Here is a 12,098-nt window from a genome sequence, read left to right on the forward strand (position 1 = left end):
AAGAATAAGCTTGAATTGAATAGAAAATAGTAGTAATTGTGTTAATTCATGAGAAACAGCAGAGCTCCACACCTTAATCTATGAGGTGTAGAAACTCCACTGTTGAAAATACATAAGTGATGAAAGTCCAGGCATGGCCGAATGGCCAGCCCCCTAAGTGTAACAACCCTAGTTTTTAAAAATCGAATAATTAGTTGTTTGTAATTTATTTTATTTGTTGATAATTTTATTTTAAGAAAATTATTTTGCTAAAAGTAATTAAATGGAGTTTCATAATAATTGAAGTTTAAATTAATTAGAATTTTTATATAAACTTTATTAGATATTTGGTATGATTGAAATTATAATTTTGGTAATTTTATAGAAAACTAATAGAGATTTGTATGATTTAATCTAGAAAATTGATATTTGAATTTAAATTGTACTTTACAAAATATAATTAACTTGTTCATTTTATAATGTAAATTAGAAATAATTGATTGAGATTAGAAATATGTTGATAAATGATGTTCCTAAATATTTTTAATAGAGCATATATGATTTTAAAATTATTCTACCCTTTTCCAATTTTATCAAAATATCTATTCATATCTATCCATATTCTTTTATAAAATCTTAATTTCTAACCCTAATTCCCAAAATTAATTCAAAACCCTAATTTCCCCAATTCCTAACCCTACACAGCCGTAGCCTTACCCTCACCTTCCTTCAACGTAACATTCACACACAGCAGCGAAACAGAGAGGAAAGAGAGAGGGAAGAGCTGCTGCCCCACCGCCGCCGTGACCGCCGGACTGTCGCACGCAAGGATCCCACGCCACCATCGCCAGCGTCGCCCAGCCTTGCCGCGCTGCAGTGCCTCCTGTCAGCCGTTCGTGGAGCTGTGGAGAGCATCGCCGTCGAAGCCACGCCGTCGAAGCCATGCCGTCGCAGAAGGAACCAGGGGAGGGAACCTTTGCTGCGTCGCCGCCATGCCTCCATTGCCACCGAACGCCGTCAAGCGCAGAGAGAGAGAGCCAGACACCGCGAGGAAGAAGCCGCTCGTCGCTGTCACAGTCACTGTCGTTGGGCTTGTAAATCGCCGCTGTGACCTATGCGAGAGGAAGAAGACGCGATCAACAAAGGGAAGAAGGTTCCACCGCTGCCGTGTGACTGCTGCCATTGAAGGTCCATCGCCACCAATCGACGCCGCTGCTGAGTTGCTGTTCTGGTAAGCCAAACCGTCGTCCTTGTTGCTGGAGAAGACCACCGGAGTTGCTGTTCTGGCTCTGGTCTATTACTTTATTTGATTCTGTTCCATTTACACACTTCCTTTGTCACTGCTATCCTTGTTAACGATTTGATTTTTAGTACATTCCTTGTCCTGAATTTTCCAGAGTTGTGTTTGCTCTTGCTTCCTATTCGATTCAAATCCTGTCCTGTTGCAACCATCGCGTTGCCTTAGGAAAGTGAGACTGCTGTTATTCCGATTAATGCTCCTACTGCTGCTGCTGAGAAGTGATCAGAAAAGCCACTACTGTTAGTTCGGTTCAAGGTTGTTGTTGCCACTGCGAATTAAAAATAAAAGAAGGCTTTGTTGCGTTTGATTATCGAATTTCGGCTAGTTGAGGTAGGGGATTTTATTTGAAATTAACAGCTTTTAACTTATGAATGCCAAAGAGGTTTAGTGAGTAATTGCAAATAATTCATAAATATGATTAATTGATAGGAATAAGCGTGGTTTGAAGTTGTAAAATTTAGATTAAGTTTGGTATTGAGATAATATTCTAAATTGGTTTATTGAGTTTAGTTTATGGCTGTGAATGTTACTAGGTTTTGTTATCGTGAGTAATTAACTTGACAAGATTAATTTTGGTTAATGCTGTGACTGATATTGGTTTGCTAATTTTGATGTATTTGTTGGAAATTCTGATCTTATGTGATATTGCTGAATTGGTTGAAATCTGGTTGTGAATTGTATTTTGAATTACTGATTTTTATGATGAGTTGGCTGAGATTCTGATCTTGAATAAGTTATTTTGAATTATTTGATATTGGATTGGAATTTTAACATATTGGAATGGCTGTAAAATGAACTTGTGATGGGTTGGAATTGGTTGAAATGTGGCTGTAAGTGGTGATTTTTCTGAGTTATGATTTGAATTAAATGTGGTTGTGAACGGTGATTAAACTGGTGCTATTTACTAAATTAAAATATGTTGAGTTAATTATAAAGAAAAAAACTAACATGTTGATGATTGATGAATTGAGTTTGAATTGTGATTGGTTTTGTTGCGGTGAATGATTAACTGGTGATTCTGATTTTGATTTGAGGCTGTAACTATTTCCGATTTTCTGATTATTTAGAATTACTGAGAATCCTGTTATTTGATTATGTTGAGCTGGTTGCCATAGGCTGGTTTGCTTGATGGTTGCAATTTGACTGAAATTCTGATCTTTGACGAATTTATATTAAATTTAATGATGTGCTGGTTATTTGATATATTGTAACGGTAGTGGATTTGGTTGGTGACTGATTGAAGAATGGTTTTGGAAAAATTAGTTATGAGTTTTTAAAGTTAGATTGGTTTACTTTTAAAATAAATGATGACTGGGTGAAATTCTGAATTTAATTGATGAAAGGATGTTAGTTCTTAAACTGAATTATGATGAGATAATTATTGAGAATCTGTTATGATAATTGCTAATGAACGGATGGAGAATTGATTGAGTTTAATTTGAAAGGATTTTATGACTTATGAATTTAGTTGTGAATTGATGAGATTGGAGTTGAATTGATGGATTAGTTGGAATTGTGGAGTATGATTGACTTGCTAATTATTATGAATTGTGAATGTTTGGTTGATTGAGAATTGCCCGTTTGAAACTTGTTAAGAAAAGGGCTGGTGATTTGTGGAGAAAGAGGGAACCCGTAAGGGTGGTTAAGTCCGAGTTTTAGGGGAGGTGCTGCCGAAATTTTATAAAATCTAAAGTTTTATTTGAGAAGTCATTTTAGAAGCTTTGAATTTGAAAAAAATATATTATTTGAGTTTTATTTAGTAAAGAAAAGAATTATTCTATTTTAATTTCGATTTACTAAAGAAAGGTTTATGTTTCAAAATTAAATTATCTAGGAAAGAAACTATATTTTAAGATTGATTTAATATGAAAAGAAGTTATGTTTTGAGATTTATTCAACATGAAAAGAGTTATGCTTAGGGTTTGAAATAAAGGATTACTTTTTAGAAATTTAATGAATATATAATATTTAAACTTGAATGGTAAAGAAAGATGGTTTCTTTTGAGTCCTTGAGAAGTTGGTAAACTTGAAAAAGAGTTTTATTTGGTTACTTTTAGTAAGAGGGTGATGTTTTGGAAAGTATTTAACGAATTTAAAACAAATGATTTTCTTGAGGAAGTCGTAAGGTTTGTACAACATAATTGAACAAAGAAAGAGAGAGATATTGTATAAGAATATGTAACTGGAGATGAATAACGAGAATGATAACTTATGATGATAATTACACTGATTCTTTTGAGGAAAGGTATTTAGTTTATGAAATTGTTGGCAAGGACGTGGGTTTTGTCCCGCTTGCGTATTTATGATTATAAAAGAATAAAAAGCAGAGGACCTGTTGAAAGGTCATTTGTTGCTTGAGGCAACCCAAGAGATGTGTTTATTCATTTGTTGTATTATGGCAACTCCTGAGATATTTGTGTGATGATCTGCTGCGTGAGGGCAGTCAGATAGATGGTGGTGCGACCACTGAGAACGCTTTCCTGCGGTACAGATCCATGTTTTAATTCTGTAAGGCAGAGGGGTTATTTCCTGCTACAGAGGTACCGTGACCACCTGTTCCATTTCTGTAGTGGCAGAGGGGTTATTTCTTGTATACAGAAGGTGTGTCGGCATACACCCCTGCAGTGGCAGATGTGTTATTTCCTGTATGCAGTGGACCCTGTGGTGGCAGAGGGGTTATTTCCTGTACACAGGGGTATAGCCAATAGGAAAGCCTTATCCAGACAGAGGTTGCTGGATAACGTCGGGAGTGGGTTAGTAATCGACAGATGAGCTCATTACCTGCACTAGGGCTAGACATGCATCATCCTTGTGTGTGCATTTGCATTTGATTGGGTTTGCTCGTTGTACTTCCCTGTGATTGTGCTGTTTGCCTTGCTGTGACTTGTTTGTGTGCTGAATTGAATCTTTTGTTAGTGCTATTAGTTGGTGAATGTATGATGATGATTAAGAATTGACGTTGTGATTGAAAATTAACTATATGGTTGAAAAATGCTTAAAGTGACCAGTTTTATATTTTGGAATTTGTTTTGAGCTTAGATTTTTGAAAGAGGTAAATAATTAGTAAAGTAAAACCAAAAGAATAGTATTTTCAAAAAGAGTTTGACAAAAATATAGTTTCCTTGAGTATATTAATTATTTGCATTCTATTTCATTACTTTTACGGCATTCCCATTCCCTACTGAGAACGTGTGGTTTGTTCTCACCCCAAAATCTTTCACCCTTTTAGTGACACAGGTTCGAAGACTCTGTTTGAAGTTGCAGGCGATTATAGATCTTATTTATGAGTTAAGTTTATGACTTGAGTTATTTTCATAGAATTTCCCTCGACCTTGTTACTTTGGTTTTTATTTTATGCAGAGAGATAAGATTTGTATGTGAGTTTTATTTGAAATCCTTTGTATGACAGATATTATTATTAATAATTATGTGATTATTATTACTTGGTGATGCTTGCTATAGGATTTGATAAATAAAAACAAAATTTTCTGGTATTTTTACTAAAACTGGATCGCAATATCGAACTAGAGGGTCAATAGTAAATAGTTAATAAAGGAAAGCAGGTTGGTAACGCCTTACTTTCGGTACGATCATGACGTTCTGGAAGTTGGGTCGTTACACTAAGCGTGATCAAGAGATCAACAGTGATACAAAGATAGTCTCAAAAATGATCTAAAGATCTTCCGATGTAAATACAATAGTAAAAGGTCCTATTTATACTGAATTAGTAACCTATGGTTTACAGAAATAAGTAAATGATACAGAAATCCACTTCTGGGGCCCACTTGGTGTGTGCTTGGGCTGAGCATTGAAGCTTTCACGTGCATAGGCTTTTCTTGGAGTTAAACGCCAGCTCTGGTGCCAGTTTGGGCGTTTAACACCAGAAAAGCTTAGAAAGTTGGCGTTAAAATGCTAGTTTGCATTATCAAAACTCGGACAAAGTATGGACCATTATATATTGCTGGAAAGTCCAAGATGTCTACTTTTCAACGCAATCGAGAGCTCACTAATTGGGTTTCTTTAGCTCCAAAAAATCCATTTCGAATGCAGGGAGGTCAAAATCCAACAACACCTGCAGTCCTTTTTCAGCCTCTGAATCAGATTTTTGCTTAGGTCCCTCAATTCCAGCCAGAAAATACTTGAAATCACAAAAAAACACACAAACTCAAAGTAAAGTCTAGAAATGTGATTTTTGCATAAAAACTAATAATTATATACTAAAAACTAACTAAATTATACTAAAAATTACCTAAAAACAATGCCAAAAAGCGTATAAATTATCCACTCATCACGTACACGGCACTGGCATGCATACGCAAGAATTCCATTTTTACAAGTATGCATACACGGCATGTTGCACGCAACGCGAGTCTCCCGTGCTATTTTCAAGACTCGCGTACGCAAATGGAGCTTGCATACGCGACTGTGCCTTTTTGCAACCCATGTGTACGCAGACAGGGAAATGCCTACGCGTGATCCCTATTTTACTGAAAACTTGTTTTTGTTTTTTACATTTTAATGGTTGTTCTAGCTTTCTAAACTTCTCTAATCCCTATTTAAGACTCTTAGTTAGTGATTAGATTTTAAGACTAGTGAGAATAGTTTAAGTAACATAATTAGATTTTTTTTCCATTAATGAGTTTAAAAGACAGAGACTTAGGCTTAGGAAGTATTGAGATGGACTAGTTGATTGAATTGGTGGAGTACAATATTGATGATGAATTTGAGAACTTGAGAACTGATGATGGTTAAGATGGACTTAGAACTTAGAAAAGATTAATGAACTTATGCTACGAGCAATGATCACTAAGATTATATGTAAAACCTTGAAAATTAATAAATAATTAGTTAATAAATTAATTATTATTTAAAAAAATTGAGAAATTAAATTTGACAATTTAGAAAGGTAAAAAAATTAAAATACAAATTTTGGCACTAATTTTAAAGGTTTTGACCCAAAAATAGGCCAACGGACCATTTTAGTTGAACCAAACCCAAGTGGAATGAATAGAAGGTGTTGAATATGATTTTTGGAGCTTTGGGGGTATTTTAGTTGTAAAGCATTTGGTTTAGAATTGAGATTTTGGTAAAAGTAGAGTTTTGGTGCTTTTTGGTAAAAATAGAATTTTAACCAACTTCGGCGGACCATAACTTGAGTCTCAAATTTTGTATTTGAGTGGACTTTATTTTAAATTGAAGATAATTTTAATTACTTTAAAACGATTTAAAGATTGTGAAAATCGAAGTTTTGTAGAGGAAGTAATGGACGTCGACAATAAGGTAATGAAAACTTAATTTAGATAAGTTGCAGAAAACTAGGATATCTTGTGTGCGTGCGTACGCACGCTATTGTGCACACACACGGACCAAAATGTGTGGTTAAGCTCATGCGCACGCACGAAGGGGTGTATGAACGCACACCCTGAGGATTTGCAAGTTGTGCATACGCACACTATGGTGCGTACGCACAGGCTAGGAAAGATGTATGGTGCGTGCATATGCACAGCAATGATGCGTACGCACAATGCCCTATTTTTGCACTAAAATATTATTTTTTATTGTTTAACTTTCCAAGCAAGCTCATAAACCTTTGAAATTACTGTTTTGATGAAAATTCACAATTTTTGTACTTTCAACAATTCTTCTAACTTTCCAAACCTCTGAAAACTCTATTTAAGATCTGATATCTAGGTTTTAAGTTACGGAATAGGGGTAAGGGTGTTGAATTGATATTAAGAAAAAGTGGTTGAGTGTAATGTGGCGATGATGATGAGGATTTTGTGTGTGAGCAATGATTGATGAGATATTGAGTTATGGTAGGGATAATTATGATAATGAGGATGACTTATGGTGATTCATGAGGATAATGTTAATGATTATGAAATTGAGATGTGATGATAAACCGATACGGTTAAATGAGGTAGGGATAGATGAGTAATACCAATCCAAGTTATAACTTGGAGGATAGATGAGTAATTCCTATCCGAGTGATGATTTTGGGGGTAGACGAATAATTCCTATCTGAGTGATGATTTTGGGGGTAGACGAATAATTTCTATTCGAGGATAGACGAGTAATCCCTATCTAGGTTATCGTTTGAGGCACCTACCTAACTAGACGAGTAATACTTCTTTCGGGTTGGGTGAAACACCGGCATGGGTGGATGAGTAATACATATTCCGTGTTGTGGTGTTCTGTCTAGGATTCGCTACTATACATATCGGATTTGGCTGTATAACTGACAGATGATATCGTTGACCATAGGGTAGACATGCATCAATGAATTTGTATGTTTTGTTTGATGTGCATTGTTTTGGCTTGCCTAATTATTTAACTATAATTAACTGCTACTTGTCCTATCTGATGTACTTGCTATCTATGTTTGTGTTTTCCTTGTTTAATTGTATGTCTTTGCAACTGAGAGATCCCTCATGCTAGCGGAGGTGACGCTGAGGGTAGTTCCACCGAGGATTAGGAGGTTTGGGTTGACAGGAGGTAAAGAGTTAGATTAGAACTAGAATCCGTTAGTTAGATTATCGAGAATTCTAGTTTAGTATACTTCTCTAAGTTTTAATCTGAGTGTCGGAGTTCTAAGAATGCCTCTACTTTTCCAGGACTTTATATATTATCTATGTGGGCACCTTTACTATGCTGAGAACCTCTAGTTCTCATTCTATACATATAATTTTGTTTTCAGATGCAGGACACGAGGCACCATACTGAGTATTCTGTAGACTCTCTGGAAGTAAAGAACTTTTGGGACTTAGTATTGTATTTTGTATATGTTTATATATGTATATTTGTATATAGATTCTCCACCTTGTAAATATTGTTTTGTACCTCTTAGAGGCTGACCAGGAGAAACAGGTATTTTGCCATATATTTTGGGTTACTCTTTGGGATTATTAATGAATCCATATTTGACGACATATTTTGATTTAATTTGAGTAGATTTCATCACATAAACCCATATTTATTCATCCAAATAGCATACTTTTGTGTTCTCTCCCTAAATTATGCTTAATTATGAAAACATGCTCTTTTGTGCTTAATTTAGATTATTTTATTCCAATTACCTTCCATTCGATACCTTGATGTTATTTGTGAGTGATTTCAGATGAATAAGGTAGGAATGGCTTGGTGGGAATGGAAGAGGAGCATGCAATTGGGAGGAAGCATGAAGAAAACAAAGGAGAAGCACACAACCATTCGTGTGTTTGCACAAGGATGCATGCGTACGCACAAAAAGGAAATCAGCATGCGTGCGTACGCACAGGTACCAGCGCGTGACTTCCTTTAAAAGTCACGTGGCTCGCGGTTTTGGGGGTTTCTAGGTCCATTTCTGAAGGCTTGAAGGCTGAAATCAAGTGCTATATGAAGGGAACTTCATACCATATGAAAGGAGCCAATTTCTAGAATAGAAAAAAACACATAGTAGGAGTAGGAGTAGTATAGATTAGGAAATTCTCTCTTAGGGTTCTTAATTAGGGTTTGTAACATTTTATACTTCAAGTTTGATTTTGGATTCTAGCAATTTTTACTGTAAGTATTTCTTTAGTTGTCTCCTTTATTATATCACTTGTTCTATACTTTCTTCTATTTTAATTTCCTTTGTCAATATTTATATAGTTTTGCAATTTTGGATTTCTAGTTGTTGAATTTGATGTTTGATGGCTTTTATATGTTTGTTTGAGTGCCTTTATTGATTTTGATCATTTATGGTTCATAGTTTTTATCATTTTCCCAATTTTGCCATGCTTTATGTTTATGCCCTCCATGTGTTAGATGAAATGTCAATCTTAGTTATAGGGTAGATTTTCACTCCTTGGCTTGGGGAAAATGAGTTTATAGATTACTAGAGCCATAATGTCCAACTTTTAGTGATAATTCTTAGGTTGTTAGTTGTTATTGTTTCCACTAATGCTAGCTTTTTACCAATTAATTTGGTAAGTTAGCTAGGATTTGTGGATTAATAACAATTATGCTCACTTGACTTATCCTTCAATGTTAAGGGTTGACTTAGTAGGATTAATCTATTATAATTATCATAGTTGTGGTTATGGCAAGGAAGAGATTCCATAACTCATCCCAAGTCAAGGTTTCATTTATGTTTTAAACCACTTTTCCATCAATTTTGAGTCTTACTTGTTTATATTACATACATAGTTCTCTTATTCCTGGATTACTTTATTAATTGCAATTTTGTCTTATTCTTTAATTCCTTAATTGTTTACTCTCATTATTGAAAAGGGATATCACCGCCGAGGGGCTGTGTCGGGTTGGCAGTTGAACCGACAAGGGATATCACCGCCAATAGGACATGCATTCATCATGTTCATCTTCTATGTGTTTGCTTGCTTTGCCTAATTGTATCTATTGCCTAAATGTATAACATGCTTATTTGCTTCTTGTATTACTTGCTGTAAATGTATATTACTCGTGCTTTACCTGCGTGCATTTACATGTGCTTTCTATTGGGATTGAGGAGGTTTGGTAGGCAGTGACGATGTGATCAGATGGAGGATAGGCTGGCGAAAGCTGTGGGAAAGTGGTGTCTCTGTTAGTTTAGAAATTCCTTAAGATAGATAACCCTTTTGTGGTTTAAGTTTTTATTATAAGTTGAATATCTTTATTTCGAATTGAAGCTCTAGGATTACCTTCAGCGTCCCAGAACCTTATATCTTATCCATTGGCCACTGTTACCTTACTGAGAACCTCCAGTTCTCATACCATATGTTGTTGTTATTTTTCAGATGCAGGTCGCAACCCACCTCGGTGAGTTTGCAGGATGGTGACAGGGCAGAAGATCTCTTTTATCTTTTGTCTTTTGGTTATTTTGATGTAGTTATACTCTCACTTTTATATATTAAACTTGTTACCTTAGAAGCTAACTTTGACAGAAAAGATGTTGCTGTTTAACTTTAAAAATTTTGTTGTATTTTATTTGAGCTAGCCAGCCTAAACTCCACAGGCTGTGACTAGTTCTCTTTTGTATGCTATATATGTATATACTTTGATTATCTTGTATCTATAATCCTTTTCTTACCTTTACCCGTTTTTTTATCGTGTATAACGCTTCACGCTTTTGTATCTCTATTTCATGAGTCTTTGAGCTTTATTCTTTCATTAGGCTTCTAGTATATTATATTTTTTCATTATATATTATTGTAATTGAGCTTTAGAATTGTCGTAGCACTTTGTTATCTTTTGCCTTACGGCTAAAGGTAAGACTTAGGGTGATAGAGTGTTACGTAAAAGCATATAGCAGCTCACAAATTATAAATCATAGCACACAAACAATGAAAATACAACACACAACTATAGAACCATAGTACACAAACAATGAACCTCGGCAAACAAACAATGAAACACAACACACAAATACATAATCACATCGCACAATGAATCTCAACACATAAATAATGAATCACAACACACAAACATTGATTGCCAACTTGGTTGGGTTTGATTGCCAAAAAGGCTTGTACATATAGTATCATTGATTATTATACTCTTTATTAGTACCAAGAATATAATAATAATATGATAATTGAGAATATTAAATGAGAATTGAGAATAAATAGTTATTCTATTTTTAAATTCTATGTTTAGATGAGAACCTAACTGATTTTGTTTGAAATTGAGTTGTAATATGATTTATAAAATTCGAAAGATTCAAGTTTAAAATACTAAGATACGATTCAAATTTGGAATAAAATTCAAATTTGAAATCAATAACAAATTTTATACTATGTATTTGTATAGAAAGAATTTCATATATAATTATATGTAAGTCTAGTTTTTGAAAATATAAGTCTAGTTTTTGAAAAAAAAAATTAGGATGTGCAAGGAGTTGTAACTGATTTTTCAATTTAGATCATATCTTCATTAGTTAAAAAATTAACAATAAAGATTGGTTTCAGTACAAATACACATAGCGTCTTCATATTATCGAAAGAGAAATTTTTTTTTACTAACATATTTAAGTATTTAGATCTGATCTATGTTTGTTAAATAAAATTTTATATACAAAATAAATTTTTAAAATTATTTTATTATTTTTACTACGAGTTCTTAATACATTATAATCTTTCGGTGACAACTTAAACGAAAAAGAAAAAAGCACGTACATTATGTTAAATAAACATAAATATAACAAGACTTTTGTTAGATTCAGTTACTAAAAAGATTTGTTCATTCAATATTTATGTTGAATAATAATATATTCAAAACTCATATTTATCATTGATAAAGAGAATTATTTATTGAGTAAAAAGAATCCACGTAATAAAATATTTATCATTTAGTTAATATAATAACAATAATACGATAAGTTTATTATATATATTAAAAAGAAAAAAAGAGCATCCATAACTGGGTTCATAAAAAATAATCATAAATTAAAAAGCCTCTCAGAAATATAGATAAATTCTCAAATTTTTGAAAACGCATATTTATATTTCGAAAAATATAATGATAAAATAATTACATAATTCAATTGATATAAAGTATATATTTATATGGATTAGATCAATAATAAGTCTAATACTTACATTATCGTCTCATTGTAATTTTTTTTATATAAAATTGATTGTTTTACCAATCAACTATTAAAATATGTATTTTTATTTTTTTCCCCTTTGATTTAAATACAACAGATGATTAAACTTACGGACCATACCTATACATCATAGGTTAATTGGTTTTTTGAGCTCGAAGCAACCTGTGATCCCAAATTAACACATTATATTCTAGTTAAGTTGGGCTAAAATTCATAGATTCGTGGATTAGCTAATAATTTTAACCAATACAAAATTTT

The 12,098-nt window shown here is 33.5% G+C and overlaps 1 long non-coding RNA gene across 2 annotated transcripts; it reads left to right on the plus strand.

The window, feature by feature from the left end:
* Positions 1-1,200: 1,200 nt before the first annotated feature.
* LOC110279286 (uncharacterized) lies at positions 1,201-4,721 on the plus strand. 2 transcript variants are annotated; one of them, XR_008006878.1, is made up of 3 exons: positions 1,201-1,271; positions 1,377-1,609; positions 4,509-4,721. It is a non-coding gene; the product is annotated as an uncharacterized LOC110279286 (long non-coding RNA). The 2 variants fall into 2 exon arrangements; XR_008006877.1 differs by having other exon boundaries at positions 1,217-1,609.
* Positions 4,722-12,098: the final 7,377 nt, after the last annotated feature.

This window comes from Arachis duranensis, chromosome 3, assembly GCF_000817695.3.
Source record: "Arachis duranensis cultivar V14167 chromosome 3, aradu.V14167.gnm2.J7QH, whole genome shotgun sequence".
NCBI lineage: Eukaryota > Viridiplantae > Streptophyta > Magnoliopsida > Fabales > Fabaceae > Arachis > Arachis duranensis.